Consider the following 19,776-nt stretch of genomic DNA (forward strand, 5'->3'; position numbering starts at 1 on the left):
ATTGTCTTTGACTCATCTACCTGAACCTAAAACTCCTTATCTTGAAAACATTAACTCCCACCCTATTTATCCTAATGACACAAACCAACTTTTTCAAAAAATATAGCTTCTTTAAAGTGTACCTGTCCTTTCTACTTTTTAAAAATCTTTTAATAAATAGTATATTTCAAAACAATATGGTTTTATACAATTTATTGTAAACTAGCCTTGCTTCTCAAAGGTTTGGTCTGTTTCACAAGATGACTGCCTCAGAAAGCTTATTTGAATGTCCAAGTTATTTTACAGTTGTTAGTTATCCATTCCCCAATCTCTGTATACTTTGGGAAATACAGGGCCTGGACAGAGTCGTAGCTATTCCGCTGATATTTTGAAAAGAAAAAGAACCACCCACAAAATGACCATCCAGTCACTTCAGACTTGGCTGCAGCAGAAGCAGAGAGGTATTGATCTGTCAGCTTTTCACTGATCCACTCATATAAGCAGATTTCTGGCATGTCTAGGAATAAAATGACATTACATTGAATCTGGCTTTCTGCATATGATCTTCCTGAAGGACACATATTTATTTAAAAGCTGCTTTGATGTTTTTGGAAAATTTACGGCCAATGTCTTGACTGAAAAACTGCCTGGAAATGTCTTTTATAGGGCATCTATTTTGGCAACATTTCTTCATAAATTTATCAAGAGCAGAAATAATGTATGTAAACTCAGGGATTGTTCTAACTCACCTGGTTAAAATGGTATTTTTAATGCTGCAGACATATGCATCTGTGGTAATGCAGAGAAATTTTATGATATGCAATAGGTGGACATTAGTTTATCTGAAAATCTTAAATTAACATGTTGATTGATTAGTTACTGAGTGGCTAATTAAAATCAGGGTGAAAGTGGGTCAAGAATTTGCATCAGGGTTGAATGTCTTTGAATTCTCAACTTTGAAAATCCCTCTGATGATCAGAACACACAAAGCTGAGCACTAATTATCTAGGGGAGTGTTTGCAAAAGCTGTTGCCCATTCCTCTGGAATGTTTGGATTGCAGTTTCTTTATCCTGGCCACATCTGCCTTTCCCATCATGTGCTGAGTTTTACACCTCTGCCCTGTTCCCTGTCCTGTGTTGTTTCTGTCTTCGATGTTCCTATTTTATATTTTGTATTCAGATAACCCAAGCCAAAATGTAACTGATATTTTTACAAAAAATATCACTCGCCCCGTGTCCTGCAACGTGCTCAACAAAAATATCCACAGTATTTTCTAATTAGAAGATTTCAGACTATGGTTGACTGAGTTTTCTGAGACAGATAAAAAGTCCAGTTAACTAGATATCTACGTTGCATCTGCACAATTAGCTTCCGTCTATGCTGGCATATATAAAATTATGATTTTGTTTACTTTGCTTAGAAATTCTTTTTTCCTAGAAACTCCCATGGTAGTATCTGGACATGAAGACAGTCATAACTCCTCAGTTTTTGGTTTCATACTTCATCACTTTGGTCTTCCCTATTACCATAATCTTCAACTGGCTAGGCAACATTTTTCCTACAAAATGTTTCACTATCTTCCTCTTCAGTGTTAATTATCATATACCCTTTTAGTACCCTTATCCAGCTCATTAAAAAACACTTTCCAGGTTTTTTTTTCCTGGCTTCTGTGAAATTAAGCAAAAGGGCAATATTTAGACACAACTTTTCCTGCACATCTACAAAAGTACCCACTAACACTCCTCTCTCTTATGGAACTCTAAATGTCAGAGAAGCATGAAAGTTTTATAAAAATAATACAAAAGCTCTCACAAAAGTTCAGGCGTTTCTCTTAAAGCATTTTTTTTTCTTTTTCTAGAATAAGTGAAAAATATTTTCTTCTTGACTTCTGTATTAAATGATACACATTTTGTTCCTGTACACAACACCTCCTTTACTTTCTCAATTCACATCTACTGAAAGTATCATCAAAGTATAGTCATCAAAACTGTAGACTTTGTCAAAGAAAACAATGCAAAGTTTATAAAGTTGCATGAAAATTGATACATATGGAAAGTTTGCTGTAAATTAAGTTGAGAAGACTTGTGTAGAAAAAAAAATTGACTCTTCTGTGTTCTGTTTATCTGATACTGAGTCTTCAGTGTTTACTTTACATCAGTCTGTGTTTACAATGGGTTTGTGGACATTAGATTAGATAGCAATAAGATTTGTAAAAGCCTGGGAAAAAATGAACAGTTGGCTGCTTATTTCTAGAAAACACTTAAACTGTTAGTAACTTTCGATATTGTAATGACTACTATATGTTTGTTATAAATAAGGTGAGGCAAACAAGTTTCAGCTGGCCAACAAAATAAATCAGTTCAGAGTGAATCACTTTGGGTTTTTTGTCATTGTTTTTGGTGGTGGTTTTTTTCAGCTATAGGGCATTCTTTTTAAGGCACTCACATCCAGAGCCTGAAAAAAACAGACTAGAATTTGTGGTTTGATGTCCTAGACTTATGTCCTATCTCAAAGAAAAAAATAAGACATTTTTATTATTATAACTAATATAGTAGAAGATCAAAGTTCAAAATTACTTTCTTAATTTGGTGGAATGATTTGAACTAAGGTCTCCTGCTTTCTGGGTAAATGCCCTTCAAGGCGAACAAGGAAGTACCTCTTGGTTCCTGTTGTGGAATCTGTTTGACTTGCTTTCATGAAGACCAAGCAATCAAAGCAATGTAGAAATTAGTGTTAGGAGAGGTTGTGAGCAACAGAATTAAAAATTTAACTGTTTGTGGAACTACTGTGTTTATATACCTCACAAATAGTTACTTCTGTGTATAAAGGATACTTTAGTATAAGCATCTTTTGACATTTAATGTGTTTTCTAACCTTGTGTAGAAACTGTTCAATTCTGTAACTGTATTTTATATAATCATGCATTTACGCTGGGGTGCTTTTTTTCTCCAAGGCTTTTACAACAGTTAAAGTGAACTGAAATGTAAGATACATTTAGTGGTTACTATTGTTAATAGTTAGTAAATAGTAACCAATGTTAATAGTACACAATATGTGTCCACACGTTAGCAACTGATTTGGTGAATAAACATCAAAACTTAGAGGAGAGCAATTTCTCAGGTCTTATATCCTGAATCTTGAACCAAGAAAAAGTTGCTCAGAATCCCCAAACAAAGACACAGAACAGTTATTTAGAGAACTAACTTAGTGTTTTCTCCATTTTGGAACAGATTCATTGCAGTTTGTTTGCAAATGCTGTAAAATATGCGGGAAAGATGAAAGAGCAGACCCTGGATATCTATGCAGATATTAATATACTAAAGCATTTGTGTTTCCTCTACAACTTTGTGAGCGCAGCAGCAGAAATTTTAGACGTACTATGTACATCCAACAAGGAAAAGAAGTTAATCTTTGATTGTCTAGAAACCTTATGCCCAAAAGGATTTTAAGCAGCAGAGCAAACTACCATTTTTATGATAACACTGATAGATTTTTGAGGATCCCTAACTCCCTTGTACCTTGCTACATTGATGAAAGGTTTACCAGAGCCTGGTTTTGAGGACCAAATCTCATTAAGATTCCACTGACAGGAACACGGTAATTGTAAATCAGTCACAATCCAAAAAGCATCAGCCCTTGTGCAGGAAAGGAGAGCTGAATCAGGATTGAGATAGTGTAGCAGATAGCCCATAGAGCCTCATCACAGCATTGTAACAACTTCATGAAGCCAAGAAAAGCTCTGGTCTGGGGACTATGTCAATAAAGGCAAAGCTCTGGTAAAAGAAAAAGAGAGAAAATGTTGTCTTTCTGAACAGTTTAAGTTGTTAATTTTACTCTTTACCTTGTTCTACCACTTAGAGTGTGAACTACGGAAGTTCTGGTTCAAATGAATTAGTTGAACAATTGAAGAATAAGCTTAAAATATTTTTTTTTCAGTTTTGATGTAATTTTAAGCCAAAAACACCGGTTGTGGTCTCAGTCTGAAAGGAGAATGAGCAAAATTTCCCAGTGTGTATATTGGCTAAGGTGAACAAGACATACAGAATCTGCAAATGAGAGGCCATTCTCTACGCAACTTTTGTCTAAACTGATAAATCCTGTTTCACTTTGTACATGGCACAAAACGCTGATAGCCAAAGAAATAAAAACTGCACTGTAGTGCACAATCATGCACCAGTAGACAGGAAAACTACATGACCTGATGAGCCCTTTCCACTTCTAGTCTCCAAGATTAAGTGAGTATACTCAAGAGAGCAGTCTTTTTATTAAAATGCCAACTGAAGATGAGCTTGTTTGGAAAATTATCAACTTTTGTAAGAGAGACGAATAATTCCCCATGCAGGTTTATGAACTGTTGACACAGCATTTGATGGCATCCAGAGCAGTGTCTGCGGGCAGGCCAAACCAGAGAGCTGTTTTGACCACAGCATTTAGCAAACTCAATATATTTCCCCCCTATATGCCAGGGATGGAACAACGGAGAATAGCATGACACATCAACGTTTTCAGTAATCTGGGTAATATTTTGTAATTGTTCACTTCATATTTGATACAAATGCAATGGTTTCCTTCAAATGCAATAGTCTCCTTAACTTTCCTACTTTTATTAGAAATTTAGACTTTTAGCATACTCTTACATGTGAAGATCAGTCAAAATAATCCTTTGCTAAACTACTTGCCAAATTCTATTAAAATGTTTCTTTCTGCACCTCTTCTTTGTAGCATACTAACAAGATGAAAATGAAAAACTGTCATAAGACAGGGATTTGTGGACTATTTAGATTTGGAGTATAAAATCTAATTAAACTATCTGGTTACATTTAGCTTAATTGTTTTACTGGAGCTCTTGAGCAACTGTACTATTCTGACTGACATCTCCACTCAGGATGGCTACTAGTGCTGTTCTCATGGCCTGGGTTAGAATCGACTGATTTAATCATTTCAGGATCTGTTACACAGTAGATGCAAATCTGTTTCTTGCATGGTACATATTTTGCTCCTCAAAACAAATGTCCCTTCCTGGGAAATTGTCTAATGTTTCCTTTGGATTATTTTCATTGCAAATTAGTGATGTGGAAATATTTGTAAAATGATTTTGAAATTTTCTTAGATAAAATGCCTTGAAACTTTGTGTGTCCCCTGATTTCTGAGTAGTCCCAACCACTACCATGGGCGGATGTGAGATGGCTAACACTTAGGGAAAGCTGTGCCTGGCGCATATCTCACACGTAAAGTGGAAACACAGCACTTGAGTGAAAGCAATGGAAGTCTGATGGACATGAGCAGGCCACAGAAAGATATGGACAGTGTTACCATACTCTAAGAATGGTAACCATTTTTTAGGTATGTATCCTCTAATTCAGTCAGACTTTGTGCCATAGATGTTTTGTTTCTCTGAAGATTTCCTACCTGCTTCCTACCTGGACAGTATGGCTGTTGAGGAAACAGTGCAACAGTTTTTGTTCCAGATGTCCAGAGTTTTACTCAAATGAGATGCTTAAAAACTACTTGTGTCAACTATGTTCCACTGATAATGCTTCCAGTTTCTACCGCCTATGTAATACTTGAAATATGAACGAATGTAAAGATACTCCAAGGTACAACAGTCAGAAGTCTGATCTTTCCTCAAAGACTGGGCAAGAAAAGAACTATTAATATTAGGATATACTAGAGCTCATTCTGTACATGATTTGGCTCCAAAGGATTGAATAAATTATTAGGCATTACCGTTCTCAGTTCCTACTTGCTACTTTTTTTTCCACAATACTGTAAACCAAAAATCTGGTAGCATTTTTCATATGCAAGCTTTATGCTGCTAGCAAGAACAATAATCTTCATCAGAGACAATGAATGGGTTCCTTTTTTATTGCAGATGCTAACGCACAACTGCCTGTTTTTTTTAATTTCTGTGCCATCATTGGGCCGTGTGGAACAGATTCTGGATTAGAAGACATCTGTGTAAAGCCAGTCTTCTCAGATGGGGCCATTCTGCAGCTGTGAGCAGCTATGGATGATGACAACGCGCGGCGTAGAAGTGTCCTCTACACAGACTGAGAGGTGGGTTTTCAGTATTGAATACCTTGAAGGAAGCAGCTGCTGCTGCTTGGTTTGGCAAGAAACACATTTACTAACTTAAAAGATTTCTAAACAATGTTGATTTAGAAATCAAGACTTAAAGTTTCAAAGTAATAGGACTATGTTACAAACTCATATATCCTATGAATATAAACAGTTAAATTAAGGCTGCTCTTGATGAATTAAAAGCAACATGATGTGGTCTTAAAGGATTGTAGTTCTTAGACCACATGTTTTCTTAGGGGATGTGAGATGCTACCTAAGGGAAAATATATTTCCTGACAGCGTGGGTAGCATTAGATTTTATACTGAACCTTTTGTAAAGCTCTGTAAAGCCAGTAAAAACCATACAGCTCTTAGCTCTGCTAGATAGTACTGCTCCTTGAATTGGTGTTGCTTTCTTTGTTAGAGAATAATTCTCCACAAGGATGGTCAAGAAACGTCATTTTAGTAAATGTATGTTTAACACCAGAGACAATGTCAGTATTTTATTTGTGATCACTTAGAACGTAAGAGTTGTTTATAAAATACACGCAGATACCCACTGTGTGACTATCTTCATACTCACACTTCATAGTCCAGGAATCAGCAATTAAAAGCAAATAAACATTGTTATACATTACTACATGGGTACTTATGTATCCAAATCTCCATAATGGGGTAAACAGACATGAATTAATCCAATGGGTGATATTGCAAAGCATTAAACTGAGTATCAGTATAACAGGAAACGAAAGGCAATACCTTCTCTGACTCCTGATTCTTGACACCATGCAGCATTACAGTAAGTGTGGGTAGGTTGGGAGTAGATTTAAGCAACAACAAAGCAAAGGTTACAGAAAAAATGACTACTTGACAATTGAAGAAGAGAATATGTAATCAGGAGGGAATGTCATATTAGGCAAAATCCATTGCCTTAAAAACCAGATGTTGTCACAACTCAGTATTAACTAGTCATAAGGCTTATGTCAGTCTATCAAAAGAAATGGATGTAATTTTAAAAAACAGACATAACATAAAGAACAAAAATAGCCAATTAAGTATCTTCTCCTCAGGCAGATGAGATAAAAGTTTTAAAGCAAAATGTACTGATCAGTTAATTGATAAGGAAACAGGATAGGACTCTTAACTAACTTCGAAAACTAAGGGTATTAGCTCTAAGAGTGGTTGACTACTAGCTTAACTACTTTTTGGAGCAGGATGACTCTACTGAGAAAATTACAGGGGTTTAGCACTTCCATATTCTCAACTGCACATCATTTAACGAAAGACTTGGTTAGAAACAAAGACAACAAATAAAACAAATCATCATTAGACCTTTACTCTTGTACAGAATGAAGAGTATGAAATGGATCTATTGAGTAAATTAAAAGAACAGGCTGAAAATCTTTTCTGAATTACAGCCTTTGGAATGAATTAAAATAACATACTGTGCATATTTATGTGGTCTGCGTCTCGCTCCCTCTGTCTCCATAGCAAATTTCATCTGCTGTTGGCTTCTATGCAGGGAAACTATTTCTTCATGTCCTAAGCTGATGACACAAAGTCATTATTAAAAATGAGGCTCCTCTTTTCTCCAAGAGAAAGAGCTTCAATTTTGTTCTGTTTTTATATATTCTGATTTATGCAAATTCCTGTAATTGTGAAAAAAATGCTATGTGTTATTCCAATGCAAGCACACTGATAACAGTAACAGCAACATTTAAATTCCCTGTTCTTGTCGCTTTAACTGTGATGTACACAAAGCCCTACAAAACCTATGAACTCGGTGTATGTTTTATTTCTGCAATCATAGGTGTATGCTTACTATATTATATACTTACATATCCTCTATAGTATATTTAAATAATTTCCTTTATTCCTTCCCCATTTCCTTCCCAATATTCCCTGAAATAATCTGCTGTCATGAGACTTTGATTTCAATTTCAAGAACTCAGTAGTGAGAGGGACTGCTTCACTGTGCTTCAGACATACGAAATCTTGAATGCTTTTTCTTAGAATAACTACTGACTATTTATTTCTATCTCCATATAGTCCTATAGTTGCCCAACGAGGTTATTAGCATTTGGAAATTCAAATGAGATGTAAATACTAGATGCCTGGAGATTTACAAGAGAAATCATCTGATCGCTAAATATTTCTAGCCACTTAAGATTAACACACAGACCAGCATTCTCAGTGTGGCCTTATTTCATGAAGAAACAAACATAACAGGGAATCTAGGTCAAAGAAAAAGAAAACTGGTACTCTCCTAGGCAAAACATCTTTGTAAATATGTGATGTGATATGTCCGGCTCATGCATTATGTTAAGAGATATTTCTACATAATTATCAGGCAGTTGTGATTTAGCACCAAGTTAATTAGTCTGACTGCTGGTTCACTACTCCAAGCCCCGCGCTCTTTCCTTCATGGAATGTGTTCCATGGTCAGAAACATATTTAGTGTCACTTGACATTGCTCTTTTAATGATGAACCACTATGTATCATGGATTTTTCAGCAAAATACAGTACGTATTGCTTAGAACAAGAAGGTTATTTTCCCTACATTGGATCAGACTAAAGGTCCTTTTAGCCCCATATTCTAGTTTGAGCATGACCAACAGCAGATCCCCTGGGAAGAGTGTCAGAGCAGGGCAATTACAAGCTGATACTCTCCCGGAGTAAAATTGCTTCTGGCAATTTACAGCTAAGGGATTTCCTAAGCCACAAGTGGTGTTTTGTGTTTAATAGCTTCCAAATGTGATGTTCTTTTTTTTGTTCCCCCCCCCCCCCCCAAGTGTGTTCTGAACCTATGCAAACAGCATTCAGAGCATCCCACGGCAAGGCCCATGGCCTTGGCAATTTAAACTGTTTTGTGTTGTGTGAATAACTAATCCATTAATGTAGTTCAATACTGACACTTGCTAGTTTCATTCAACGCCCTCTAGCTCAGGGCAGCACAGAACCATTCCTTATTTATCTCTTTCATTCTTCTCGCTATTTTATAAACCACCACAAAAGCTTCCTTGAACTATTTGCCTTTCAGGCTGAGGAATGTTGGTCAAATCATTGTTCGCTAGACAACGTGCGATCTCAAAGCCTCCCTCCGGCAACTAGGAGACAAGGTATGAAATTGCTCTGTGCTCAAGGAAGAGGGACCTGGAAAGAAACAGAACGTTTCCTTTCTCCTTTTTCCCTAAAAGCGTTCAGTTTGTCATCCGTGTGGTCACTGTGTGGTGGGCAGCACATTCAGCGTCATGCCAGGAATGAGAATTACCCTTTGACTTTCGAGATAAACGTAGAACTTACCCAAAGCAACAGTGAGGGCTAGGTCAGAAGTGGGCAGAGAAGTGACAAAATATTGAACAGAAAATTGGTTCTGTTTTACCTCAAACCAGGACAATATTGTACCTGAACTTGTTCTTTTCAGAATTGCTTCAGTTTTTCCTTGTGAGTTTTTCTGTTTGGGTTTTGTTTTGGTTGGGGTTTTTTAATATCTTTAAAACGATAATGTAAGATTGCATAAACATAAAAGTCACGTGTTCAAAGCCTTTATGTTCCATAAATGTTCAAAACCTTTAAAAAAACAGAGTGAGCTGTTTGGTACTATGGACAATAATCACTAGAAAATCCAGAATATTTTCTTTTGCAGAAATGAGCTGTTTGATTATGGTTGTTGGAAATAATTGGGCTGAGAAGGAATCATCTAACACAGTCATCAGAGGATACCAAAACACAAACAATTTTCTGAAATGAAAACCGAACAAGATATGTTTTAATTGTTGCCTGCTGTGTATTTCAGCATCATACAACCAATTCTTTCACTCCGTTCTTTCAAATTACTTCCTCACTTTTAATTTATTGCGCAACATTTAAACTTCAGGCCAGTCATGAGCTAGAGCTTCAGCAAACTTCATTCATACTGGACGACAAAGCTGGGGTATCATCCCTTCTGTCTGTGCACTACCTCAGCTATACTTCATCCTTTCATTCAAAGTGCCGGATACGGACACTTCGGATTCAAGCTTTATGTGTTTCACGTCAGTTCTCCATTTCAGGCTCTGCTGCATATGCTGGTTAACTGGTTTTTCAGAGATTTAAACAGCAAAACGATACTTAATGCCAAACGAACAGCCAATTTAAAAAAAGCAGAGAATCACCACAAGGTGCAAAAGCATGGTTTATCACAAACTGATCAGACAGGCCCACCGTGGTTGAGGTATGTTTTTCTACATTCGGCAAATTAGAAATCAGAATATTACAGGAAGAACAAGGGTTTCAAAATGCTAAATGAATAATCAGGCTCAGATATCTGTTGGTACATGGATTTGTTTAATTGTAACTTTAACACTAAAAGGTGTGTAGCTTTAGAACTGCTTGTTCTTTCAAGGTTGTGGAAAGTTCAAAGCTATATAAATGAGTCAATGCTCCTACATTTTTTACTGAGACTGCCCGCAGAAATTGCAGTAGAAGATTATGCTTATTGTTCTGAAAACTGAAAAATAAGATAGGAAACTATTTATGGCTGAGATTAAGAAAAGATACTATGAGAGTCTAATGAATTACAGAAGACTTGAACCTTGCCTTCCGAAATTGGAAATAAAAGATTAAGATACTACAAAGATTATATGGGAAAGGAAACATACATGAGTCCCACATAGGAAAGGCATCATAACACTAACCTTTCAGTTTTGTGTGTCTTAAACACAGCGAGTTTATTTGCAGGAGCAAAAAAATATTCAAAAATAGAGCCTATCACCATAAGGTACTGTGGCAGCCTTAACTCCTACCTACTTTTTTTAGAGACGGTTACTCTGTGGCTCCAAGGAGGTTTAGCCTTATAGGCCTAAGTCTTAGTTGCAATGTGGGAAATAAGGATGGGGAGATTTTTGAAGCTAGTAATGCTAAAATAGTTCAAAAAAATATTAAACTGTCTATTCTTTAATGGGCTATTGGGACTTAATTTCAATAAGAAACACGAAAAATGTCTCTGGATTAAACATGTTCAAAAGTTTTCTGTATTATCTTTCACAAGAAGCCTTGTACTTACATTCACTTTGAATTCCATTTCTCAGGGGTTGCTTCTGGGTTTGTTTCTCTTCTCTGTCTAGAGATTAATATACCAGGGAAGTTGCACAGATCTTGTTTGAGGTTGTCTTGTTTTGCTTTCCTATATTTCCCCCTAATTCTGTAAAAGCAAGAAATGTATTATGGTTAAACAAGGTCCTAGTTCAGCAAAGCTTTTACACGTAATATTAAATACCTGAAAAATCCCATTTATGTCAGGACAACATTTCACAAAAGTGCCCTGCATTGTCTAAAGACCTATCTTCTGGATTTTCACCTAACCTATTTAGACTAAATTTAACATAATCTGTTAAACTAAACTTCATACTCTAAATTAAATACTCTAAATCTTTATTAATATGTGAACAGTTCTATGCAACAAATGTGTAATGAAGGAATGGGATTAATATGCTGGCATAATGATGTGTTTTCACTAAATATTTTAATAGACATGTCAGTGACAAAACCTGCAAGAATAAATATGGTAGCCTACAGGAATACTCTGTAGATAGCAACAGTGCTGGGCTAAACACAGACTATCAAGAAAGTTATCCCTTTGAGCTCATGCAGATATTGTTCACTATCTATAACACAACCCTGCCGCAGCAGGGTCACCTCGAGCAGGTTGCACAGGAACGCATCCAGGTGGGTTTTGAATGTCTCCAGAGTTGGAGACTCCACCACCTCTCTGGGCAGCCTGTGCCAGGGCTCTGCCACCCTCAAAGTAAAGAAGTTCCTCCTCATGTTTAGGTGGAACTTCCTATGCTCAAGTTTGTGCCCATTACCTCTTGTCCTGTCCCTGGGCACCACTGAAAAGAGCCTGGCCCCATCCTCCTGACACCCACCCTTTAAGTATTTATAAGTGTTGATAAGGTCCCCCCTCAGCCGTCTTTTTTCCAGACTGAAGAGACCCAAATCCCTCAGCCTTTCCTCATAAGAGAGGTGTTCCAGTCCCCTCAGCATCTTGGTAGCCCTTTGCTGCACCCTCTCCAGCAGTTCCCTGTCCTTCTTGAACCGGGGAGCCCAGCACTGGACACAGTACTCCAGGTGTGGCCTCACCAGGGCAGAGTAGAGGGGGAGGATGACCTCCCTCGACCTGCTGGCCACACTCCTCTTGATGCACCCCAGGATGCCATTGGCCTTCTTGGCCACGAGGGCACATTGCTGGCTCATGGTCACCCTGTTGTCCACCAGGACTCCCAGGTCTCTTTCCACAGAGCTGCTCTCCAGCAGGTCAGCCCCCAACCTGTCCTGGTGCATGGGGTTATTCCTCCCCAGGTGCAGCACCCTAAACTTGCCCTTATTGAATTTCATAATGTTCCTCTCTGCCCAGATCTCCAGCCTGTCCAGGTCTCTCTGTATGGTGGCACAGCCTCTGGTGTGTCAACCACCCCCCCAGCTTTGTGTCACCAGCAAACTTGCTGAGGGTGCACTCTATCCCCTCATCCAGGTCATTGATGAATATATTGAAGAGGACTGGGCCCAGTACTGACCCCTGGGGAACACCACTCGCTGCTCGTTTGCTCAGTCCGCTCCCGAAGGGCTGCTTTTATGAGGGGGGAGAGCGGTCCCACCCCCCGCTCGTTCACACCTGCCGCCGGGGGTGCTGCCTCCGCCCCCCAGAAGCGCCGGGTACCGGCTGGGCCTCGCCGCTTTTCCCGGCTTGAAAAGCCTCGAAAACGAGCCCCTTTGCCGGCCTTTTTTGCCGCGATTCCCTTCCCCGGTGCGGACTTACCCGCACTGGAGCTGGTCTCCTCGGCCAGCGACCACTGGCGTGTTTACGCCCCGTTTAAATCTGCCGCCGGGGGTGGTGGCTCCGCCCTCGGCCCCTCAGCTGCCTCCGCCCCCCGGAAGCGCCGGGTGCCGGCTGGGCCTGGCCGCTTTTCCCGGCTTGGAAAAGTCTCGGAAGGGAGGCCCTGGCTGACCCTTTTTTGCCGCGATTCCCTTCCCCAGTACAGACTTACCTGCACTGGAGCTGGTCTCCTCAGCCAAAATCAGAGGAGTCTGCGGTTTTTAAAGTGAACAAAGCAGTGAAATACCTATTGGAGAGGCTGAGAGCCCTTTACAGCCTCACACAGAACTGCAGGGCTGCGATATGGGAAGCTCTAGCCACAACAGTGGTGCTCCAAGTGATGTTGATAAGAGCTAAAATTAATCAGCTCAAAAATACGTTTTCATAATGAACTGAAAACTTTGCAATATCACTAGCCTTCTATGTTTTATGAGAGGCTAAAGTGGGAAGGTTAGAACTGCCATAGTGGTCCTGCATTGTCTTTTAATGTGCCTTCACTGTGGTATCTCAAAGTGTGTATATGTGTGTGTATATATATATATATAAGATTCTTCCAAACACCTATGTTACAGGTGTGTTAATGTAAGGACCAGGTTTCAAATGGCATACCTGTGTTAACCATGTCAGGCAGAACAATAGGCGTAGATGCCTGAGCCTCTTCCTCTCAATCATGTGCTTTGATCATGTGCTACCTGAAAGTCAAGCTAGAAACCTTGCTCTTCAGTATGACCTTGCACTCAGCATGAATTTTGTCTTTGTAACCTTGGAAAATATAAAGTATATACGTATATGGATTCTTAAAGCATTTGAAGAACAAAGCTTATGTTTCCCCTGAACAACTTCACAAACTCAGAATTTTTACAGGATACCAGAAGGAGATTTATTAATAAAAATAATTTACTTCAGAAAAACAGGCAATTCTTTCTACTCTTTACTAACTATGTCAGTTTTCTCGGCTAGAACTCTGTCAAGACTCTTTTAGGTTGATGTTTACCAAAACAATTAGCTTCTGAAGTTAATAACTAGTGTCTGAACCTGACATATACATCATACATTTTAGAGAAAATTTTGTGTGTTCAGTATCTTCCAGGTTTGGTCCATCAAAAGCTAGTCTAAAATAGCTTAGTTTCCTGAGAGAAAACACTCTCAGAAGAGCATTCTGAACACATGGAGAAAAAGATGATTTTAAGGAACACACGGGTCTAAAAAAAAAAAACAGAAGCAAAGATAGACTGGAGGAAAAGACACAAGGAAACCTGAATTATTCAGATGGCTTCTCTTTTTCCCCTCTAAAGACTTCCGAGAGTAAATTCAGCCTCTACATTAGTAATCAATGGGACATCTGTTACTGTTTGACTAAGAGTATACAAAATCAGGACAGGAGAAAGCAAGTAGAGACAATAAGAGGAAACAGAACTAAAAATACTTACAAAATATGTATCTAAGTTTGGAATAACAACATTGTGGAATTAATGAATAAAACAGATTTCTTCCATATTTCATAAGTGATGAGTGGATTATAATAAAGTATGCATAGAAGATACCTTTAACATTTATAAACTGGCATAAAGAATTTAGTCATGAAAAGAATTTTCTCTTGAAAGTACAAAAATTATAGTATCATTGTTTTGAGTTAGTTACATAAGTCAACTGTCCCATGAAACTCTGCTAGAAGTCCAATTTCACCTTTTCTTAGTCTCTGTCTCCTCACTCATGACCAAAAGCTGGGCAAAATTGAATAAAGCTTTGTTGTGTGGCAAGAAAAGGGAGATCATAAAAGGATGAAAAATATTATTCCCACTCATGCCCTTTTCTAAGATATGGAGCTAGCTTCCCAGTAATGAAAGATGAAGGCAGTACCCATCTCAGTCCAACAGCCAGCAATTCTGAGCGGCTTGAGCTGAATCATGGCCTACTGTAAAAGTATGTAATGGCAGCAAGCATCTAAGGTCTGTCTCACTTTACAAAGAAACGGAATACCTGAACAGCTTCCTTAACCTGAGCAGAGCCAAGCTTCTTGCCACAAATCCTTACCTCTGCATGGATTTCCACTGACATCATTGGACTGCGTAGGTAATTGTTCATGCAAACAGATTCATCTGCAGGTTGTGAGCCAGAGTTCGCGTCTGCTGGGTTGTCTGGTTTGCTCTATTCATCTGGGAGTCTTTTCAGTTTTCAATATTAAACTTCACTGCTCGGCCCCCAGAAATTTTCCCTTCTCATTCCTCTCTCCAACCAACTGCTGAATTTCTTGAGATGGAAAATTCCAGAGAGAACAAGACTTTCTGAAAGTCGTACTTTGTGAAGCAAGGCTTTGGCCTTACCCTGTGCCCACTGAAATCTTGCTACATATATAAAGGAAGACAAATACATGAACACAGAGAACGAAATTCAGATTTAGACTTTAAAAAAAATATTGGAGAGAGATGATAAATGCAACAAAGACTGTTTCAATACCTAGGCTTCACCACCTCTGTTAAAAGGCAGCCCTGAAAGAAATTCTAGTCCTATTGTTCCTTCTTGTGTTTCCAGCAAAGCAGTAAATCAGATTATGCTACTTGGAAAGTTAGTTATGGAAGGCCAGGTTATTTGATGGCATTTACAGAGATTTGGCTCATTCTTAAATTATACACTGTATTTAAGTACTTAAGAAAGAGGGATTCATGCCATGATACATGATAATTAAGCAGTATTAACAGAAAAAGGTATTTTAAAACAAGAATTCATTATGATTTTCATAAATTTGGAAGATAGTCCCTAAATGACAAAATAATGCTTCAATAAACCTTGTATTTCATTTATGCTTAAAAAAAACCCCACAACCAAAAAAACCCATTAAAAGTCACTCTTCAGGCATGCTTCCTTATGTTACTTGCAGACAAAGTGTCCTAATGAGAGAAAAGAGAATAGAAGTGTTTGCCCCTGAAGATTTGACCAGTTTTACATTCCTGAGCATTTTGCATTTGATCCTTGATTTATTATTTCAGAGGGTAGGATGCTTCCACAGTATTTTCTTCGAGTGTTTCACTTCTACTCTAGTGGAATATCAACACAGAGTCTTTCTGGTTTCGCGTTATGAGACTGATAATTTTAAGTAGGAAATTAGTTAGCAGTAACACTAGTGATACATTTCCATTTTGGCTGTGCTTTTAGAGAGAGAGAGAAACACTAGGAGATAACAAGAATCTGGCACCGTGACTTCTGCTGTAGCACAGATCCTTGCACGTTCCTTGAATAAATACCTGGGTTAATCCAAACACTTGCCTGGAAGCTATGAGATTTTTAGCATCCGTGGATACCCTGACTGATACTTCACAATCCCTCAAGTATTATGCTGTGTAGACCACTCTGAAGCAGGAAGGGCTACCGTGCAAGGGCTGAAGTTTGCCTCTTGGAGACAGAGCAAACAGCACTCACATGTCTCCTTGCCTCTGGACTATATCAGAGCATTCTGGGTGCATGACTTTGAATGAGGTTCCTGCTCCCTGTGACCATACTGCCACGAGCTGCCAGAGTAATGCATGCCTACCCTGGTACCACTCTCCTTCCGGCATAGACCTAGGTGACTGCACTTCTGCAAGTGCTGCCGTTTCTGTCTCACTCCCATTTGGCCAACAAGTTGTAGAAACTCAGCTTGCCAGATTACAACTCTGTGCTGTGAGAGTGTGTTTTTTACATTTAGACTGCTTGTCCAAACGTGTCTGTCATTCTGCAATCATGATAACTGTTAAACATTGAAAAACCAGAGAATAGAGCTGGTGGTTATACTTGGCTGATGTAAGAGCTTTCCTATACCTCTGCAATAGTCACTTTTAATAGAAAAAAAGCAATAAAAGATGCAGTGACTGAGAAATCACATGTAGAGGTGGACTTAAGCCACAGGATTCACGCCTGTGTTATATTTCAGTTCTTTCCCATACAAATTTGAGAATGTTTAGCTCTGTGATTCAGCTCATGGTGAAGCAAAGGAGAACCACGACTTTCAGCTGATGACACAATGGTCCATATGAAGATAAAAACCAGGGTTTGATCTCTTCCCCTTTGCAGTAAAAAGGATTAATGCAAATTAAAGTGGTGCTAAGCACGAATCACAGAATCACAGAATGGTAGGGGTTGGAAGGGACCTTTGGAGCTCATCTGATCCAACCCCCTGCCAAAGCAGGTTCACCTAGAGCAGGTTGGACAGGAACGCATCCAGGTGAGTTTTGAATGTGTCCACAGAAGGAGACTCCACAGCCTCTCTGGGCAGCCTGTTCTAGTGCTTTGTCACCCTCAATGTAAAGAAGTTTTTCCTTATGTTGAGATGGAATTTCCTGTGTTCTAGCTTGTGTTCATTGCCCCTTGTCCTGTCATCAGGCGCCATTAAGAAGAGTCTGATCCCATCCTCTTGACACCCGCGCTTTAGATATTTATAAGCATTGATAAGATCTCCTCTCAGTCTTCTCTTCTCCAGACTAAACAGACACAGGTCTCTCAGCCTGTCCTTGTAAGAGAGGTGCTACATTCAAGAGAGATGCTTCATCATCTTTGTAGCCCTCTGCTGGATTCTCTCCAGTAGTTCCTTGTCTTTCTTGAACCGGGGAGCCCAGAACTGGACACAGTACTCCAGATGTGGCCTCACCAGGGAAGAGGAGAGGGCGAAGATGACCTCCCTCGACCTGCTGGCCACACTTTTTAATACACCGCAGGAGACCATTGGCCTTCTTGGCCACAAGGGCACATTGCTGCTTCATGGCCAACTTGTTGTCCATCAGGACTCCCAAGTCTCTCTCTACAGAGCTGCTTTCCAGCAGGTCAGCCCCTAACCTGTACTGGTGCATGGGGTTATTCCTCCCCAGGTGCAGGACCCTACACTTGCCCTTGTTGAATTTCATTAGGTTTCTCTCTGCCCAACTCTCCAGCGTGTCCAGGTCTCACTGAACAGCAGCACAGCCTCTGGTACGTCAGCTACTCCTCACAGTTTTGTGTCATCAGCAAACTTGCTGAGGGTACACTCTGTCCCCTCATCCAGGTCATTGATGAATATGTTGAACAAGACTGGACCCAGCACCGACCTCTGGGGAACACAGCTAGTTACAGGCCTCCAAATGGATTCCGCGCTACAGATCACAACCCTCTGAGCTCTGCCATTCAAGCGGTTCTCAGTCCACCTCACTGTCCACTCATTTAACCCACAGTTCCTAAACTTACCTATGAGGATGTTATGGGAGACAGTGTCAAAAGCCTTGATGAAGTCAAGGTAGACAAATTCCACTGCTCTCCCGTCATCTACCCAGCCAGTCATGCCATCATAGAAGGCTATCAGATTGGTCAAGCATGATTTCGCCGTGGTGAATCCATTCTGGCCACTCCCAATGACCTTCTTTTTTCCTGCATGCTTAGAGATGATGTCCGGGATGAGCTGTTCCATCACCTTTCCTGGGATGAAGGTGAGGCTGAGTGGCCTGTAGTTTCCTGGGTCCTCCTTTTTGCCCTTTTTGAAGACTGGTGTGACATTAGCTTTCCTCCAGTCCTCAGGCACTTCTTCTGTTCTCTGTGACCTTTCAAAGATGATGGAGAGTGGCTTTGCCATAACATCTGCCAGCTCCCTCAGCATTCACGGGTGCATCCCATCAGGGACCATGGATTTGGACCATGGATTTGGTCCATGAGGTCCATGATACCATGGGGTGTCAAGTTTGCCCAAATGATCTCTAATCGGATCCTCTTTGATTGAGGCAGAGTCTTCCTTACTCCAGGCCCTCTCTCCTGCCTCCAGGGTCTGGGGATCCTGATGGCCAGCCTTAGCAGTAACAGCTGAAGCAAAGGTGGCATTCCGTAACTTTGCCTTCTCTGCATCCTCTGTCCCCAGGGCACCTACCTTATTCAGCAGCAGGCCCACATTTTCCCTAGTCTTCCTTTTACTGCTGATGTATTTGAAGAAGCCCTTCTTATTGTTCTTGACATCCCTTGCCAGGCTTAATTCCAAGCGGGCCTTAGCCTTCCTCGTTGCATTCCTGCATACTCTGACAGCGCTCCTATGCTTCTCCCAAGTGGCCAGTCCCTTTTTCCAGATTCTGTAAATTTTGTTCTTCCATCTGAGTTTTTCCAGAAGCTCCTTGCTCATCCATGCAGATTTCCTGCTCCTTTGCCCAATTCCTTTCTCCTAGGGATGCACTGATCTTGAGCTTGGAGGAAGTGGTGCTTAAATATTAACCAGCTCTCTTGCACCCCCCTTCCTTCTAGAGCCTTAGCCCATAGGATTCCTCAAAGTACATCTTTGAAGAGGCCAACGTCAGCTCTCCTGAAGTTCAGGGTTGTAATTCTGCTTTTTGCCCTGCTTCTTCCATGCTGGATCCTGAACTCCCCCATCTCACAGTCCCTGCAGCCAAGGCTACCCCCAGCCTTCACACCCTCTACCAGACCTTCTTTGTTTGTCAGCACAAGGTCCAGCAGAGCACCTCTCCTCGTTGGTTCTTCCACCACCTGTGTCAAGAAGTTATCATCACTGCTCTGCAGAAATCTCTGGGACTGTGCGTGCCTGGCTGTGCTGTCTTTCCAGCAAATGTCAGGGTAGTTAAAGTCCTCCATGAGAACCAGGGCCTGTGATTGTGAGGTTATTTCCAGCTGTCTGTAGAAGGCTTTGTGAAGGCTGAAATAAATGTTCACATCTATCCATTCCCGCTCCATTCCCACTTAAGTGGAAGTGCAAAACTGCCTCAGAACATCAGATCTGACAGATCTATGTTGTCATGAGACAGCATATCAAAGCAGCAGCTGTAGCTTCAGCCTGGTTTCCCCTTGTGTTTACTTCTGATGTAAACTGGGGGGTCGTGGTGTGACTGAAAACAGAGCAATATGAAATCTTAAGAGAAATGTGTGATATTTGTTTGGGATACTCTC

Source organism: Chroicocephalus ridibundus, chromosome 7 (genome assembly GCF_963924245.1).
Source record: "Chroicocephalus ridibundus chromosome 7, bChrRid1.1, whole genome shotgun sequence".
Taxonomy (NCBI): Eukaryota; Metazoa; Chordata; class Aves; order Charadriiformes; family Laridae; genus Chroicocephalus; species Chroicocephalus ridibundus.